Here is a 4315-nt window from a genome sequence, read left to right on the forward strand (position 1 = left end):
TTTGGCCTGTGTGTTCATACTGTTGATTTAGTTTTAATTTCCATTATCACTAAAGCAAGGACCAATAGTAGCTGGTGGCAACAGTTAATCTGATTGTTTGGTTAAAGTTGTTGCTGTTGCTGCTGTTCTTTTTCTTTTTTTGAGATAGGGTCTTGCTGTGTAGCCCAGGCTGACCTCAAACTCCAGATCCTTTTGCTTTAGCCTCCCAAGTGCTGAAATTGCAAGTGTGTACCACCACACACAGCTCTCTTTTTTCAATCTTCCTGAAAAATTCCCTCAGAAAGACATGGATTCATTATGTTAATATCCACTGAAAAACACACTCATTTTCTAATTTGGTGGTTTTTAAACTTTTTTTTTTCCCGGGAGGTTCTTAAATTTGTATGCACACCTGAATTACCTGGAAGGCTTGGTAAAATACTGACTGCTGGATTCAATCCAAGTTTCTGATTCAGAAGGTGTTGATAGAGCCCAGGAATTCACATTGCTAATAAGCCCCAGATGATGCTCCTGTCTGGACCACTTTTAATCACTATTCTGATTATTATTAATTGCATATTTCCCACTGTAAGTGGGAGGCCTATCATATCAACTAGGAAGGGCGATTAGGAATGGAAATCACAATAAATGTTAATAGAAGAAGATTTTGTAATAGATGTTTAGGAAGAAGGAATGTTCTTTTAGTATAATCATGTCCAGAAATTTCAACAGCATTTGCCTGGGACTTTTTTTTTTTTTTTTTTTCTCCAGACAGGGTCTCCTTAAGTTACCAAGATGCTGAGGCTGGATTTGAATTTGCGATACTCCTGCCTCAGCTTCTCAGAATGCTGGTAATTACAGGTATATACCCCCACACCCAGCTGTAAGGATTATTTTTAAACTCTGTTAGAGGATGTCTAGAATAGCCTTTACCGTGACAGGGCTGACTTGAGTATAATAAACTTTCTATGATCACCCTATGGTTCCAGTGATGTTTCTGTTCTGGCTCAGTAGAAATGGAACATCCCAGTATACTCTGAAAATGTTTAGTTCAAGCCTCTGACAGTCTTTGCCCAGCATTGTGGAGTTTGACTTTCTGCGTGTGTAGATTTTTTTTCAGCCAGGATCAAAAGCCTCTGGTACAAATTTTGGAATCTCTTTCCTATAGAATTGTCTCTCTCTGGTCCTTTGCACCTCAGCTTCCAACTCTCATCTCACCAAAGTCCAGTCTATGTCTTCAGTGTAGCCAAGACCTCTGGTTTGCCTAATTTTTCTTCCTTTATTGGCAGCTCAAAATTGCCACATGGTAGGAAGCTGGGGGCAAATGTAAGGCTTACCTTATTTGTTTTCCTTTTCTCAAAGATCACAATCTTCCCTTTCCTGTTGTCACAATATCTGAAACAGTTGTTTCTCAGCTTTCCTCCAGCTTTCTAGCTGTTTACTGTGGGAGAGCAGGTCTGTACCAGCTACTTCAGGGCAGTAGTGGAACTCAACATCTTTACAAAATTCAATCTCCCAATTCCCATTTATTTACTTATTTAAAAAACAGATTTAATTTTATATCTTCTCTATCATTGAAAGCTAAATTTTATAAGCCAAAAAAATTTTAAGAGTTCTGCATTAGAGGAATTGAATTATATATTAAGTACAATTATATATTGCTTTATGATTTCAAGTTACATAAATTAAAATATAATCAAATAATTAGAAAAATGGTCAGTGTTGGAGCTATACAATGAAATAATGACAAAAAGATTGAGGAAAGCAATGATTCATTACTTTCGGGATTTAAAGATTCAGAATGTTTAGAGTTTGTTTGCTGTCTTACTTTCAAATATCTCTCTCCTCATATTTGGAATCAAGCTCAACTGTTCGACCGAAATGACCTAGGAAATTAGCTCATTAGCAAAAGATTTTCCATCTACAGTTGCCACCTTCAAAGGAGTTCACATTATAGTGTGGATAAGATCTATTATTCTTCTGGAGCAATATGCAGTCTGCTCATTATGTTAACTCTGTTAAGTCAAACAACAGCCCAAAAATGGATCTGTTATACACAGTTCATTAAAGTATAATGTTGGTTTTGCCCATCTAAAAATTAACCAATGAAATAAAACATATCCACTCTAGTTGACTTGGTTTTAGAAAAACCACATTTGAAGATTTAATTACATTGCTTTCCTCATCTCTTCATCAGTCATTGATGGGAATTCTCTAGGCCAGCATGCTGTGCTGACTGTGGACTGTGGTAGTAAATGAAGGAAGATGGATTTCCCCAGAATTGGTAATGAACTGTGGTCCTGAGTCTTCTCATTTTTCTGGTAACACCAAATCTTTGTCTGTGTAAATCAGGAGATCAAATGAATGTATCTTTTGTAGCCTTTCGCACTAAGTATCAAGCTGCCCTCTTTCAAGGGCCTCACCATTTTCATTATTTGAGATGATGTCTTATCAGTTTCTGAACTGAATCCTTGGAGAGCCAATCTTTTAGTTGTTCCACCACACCATTGAGGTATTTTATGAAATTAAGATCTGTAGTTACAAGCAGGGTGAGTTGATATTTTTGCATGTGAGTGAAGGCTTCAGATGGATATAGGCCACACTGATATTAAATACTGTTGATGCCAAAACAGAATAGGTTGGCCATGAGTTTTTGGGGTTTTTGGTGGTTTTGTTTTTGTTTTTGTTTTGTTTTTTTTTTGAGACAGGGTTTCACTATGTAGTTGAGACTGACCTGGAACTCACTATGTAGCCCAGGCTGGTGTCGAACTCACAGCAATCCTCCTGCCTCAGCCTCCTGAGTTCTGGGATTACAGGTGTGTTCCACCACGCCTAGCTCGCCTGGACATGATTTTGACAGCCCCAGACAGAGATGCCTGGCTTCCAGGACAGTGGCCACAAAAGTAATGATGCAACACAGCCACCACAATCTCTGTATATTTATTTAGGTCTTCTTTGATGTTTTTCAATAGTTTTAATATTCTTTACATAGATATATTATATATTTAGTATTAGATTTTACTTATTCCCAAATTTTTTTTTAATTTTTATGCCACTGCAGATGGTTGTCATTTTTGTATAATGATTTTTCTATCCAGTAATTTTAACTGTTTGAATGTCTAGTTAGCTAAGATTTCTAGCATAAATAAATATTGAATTTCCTCAAATAGTTTATTCTTCATCTATTGAAATACTTGTGCAATTTTTCACTTTAAACTCTTCGTGTAGCAAGTTCATAGTTTGATCTCTATGTAAAAACAATTTTATGTTTCTGAAATAAACTTAATCATGCTAGATTTTCTTTCTTTATACATTTCTTACTATTAGTTTTCTTTGGATTTTTCATCTGCCAATGATATTGGCCTCTCTATTCCTTCTCATAAGGTTTTCATTAATCCATTACAGTAACCTCTGAGAGTTTGGAATTCTTTCTTTTTTTTTTTTTTTCTTTCCTTTTTTTTGATTGTGTTGGGAATTGAGTCTCTAGGACCTACTTTATGTTTTGGATGTCTTTTTTGCAAAAAGAATGCCATTAAGCTTTGTTATTTTTTAGCCTGGTAATATTACTTAGTAATTAGAGCATTTATTTAATATAATTTCTCGTATGTTTAGCTTTAAATTTAACCTTTTATTTTGTGATTTTTGTTTGTCCAATTTCTCTTCCCCCCCCCTTTTATTGAATTCTGCTGAATTGATTGGGTTTTTGAAATGATCATTCCATATTTTCCTTTTGGGATTTATAGTACTATGTCTATTCTTTAGTGGTTACTAGCAATTTCAACATGCATAATAATTTATAAAGTCTCTGTTACCTTAAGTGTAATAAGAACCTCTGAACACTTTAACTCTGTTTATTCTACTCTTCATTTCTGTTATTGTTTCTGAGTATTTGAGTTCTGTATTTTCAGATTTTCCTGTATATAGCTTAATTACTATATTATGTTATCAGTATTTACTTAAACATTACTAATCTATGGTCACTTCTTTTAGGCACATTAGGCTATCCAGGCTGCTCCTGTTAATAACAATATCTGTGGGTCTTCTCTTGTTTGTTATTTCTGCTGCTTACAGTGCCTTGTTTATTATGTGGTGGTTGTTTTTATTTTTTGTGTTTTGTTTTGTTGTTTTTCACTGTAAGATGCTCATTTACATTGGAAAATTATTTGTGGGATTCTGTGAGGGCTCGGATAAAGGTGAATCCTTCAAAGAATACTCAGACTTACTCCTACCAGGTAATTAGAGTTCTGCCAATCCTGTATTGTGTTAAAACTATAGTTTAAGGTACTAGCAACCATCAGTAGATGTGATTTTCCTTTTTTTTTTTTTTTTTTTTTTT

At 34.9% G+C, this 4315-nt stretch overlaps 1 pseudogene; it reads right to left on the reverse strand.

Moving 5' to 3' along the window:
* Positions 1-1732: 1732 nt before the first annotated feature.
* Positions 1733-2641, reverse strand: LOC117286578 (annotated as a pseudogene).
* Between the last annotated feature and the right edge of the window lie 1674 nt (positions 2642-4315).

Source organism: Fukomys damarensis, unplaced genomic scaffold (genome assembly GCF_012274545.1).
Source record: "Fukomys damarensis isolate Sample0158 unplaced genomic scaffold, DMR_v1.0_HiC HiC_scaffold_17, whole genome shotgun sequence".
NCBI classification, from domain to species: domain Eukaryota; kingdom Metazoa; phylum Chordata; class Mammalia; order Rodentia; family Bathyergidae; genus Fukomys; species Fukomys damarensis.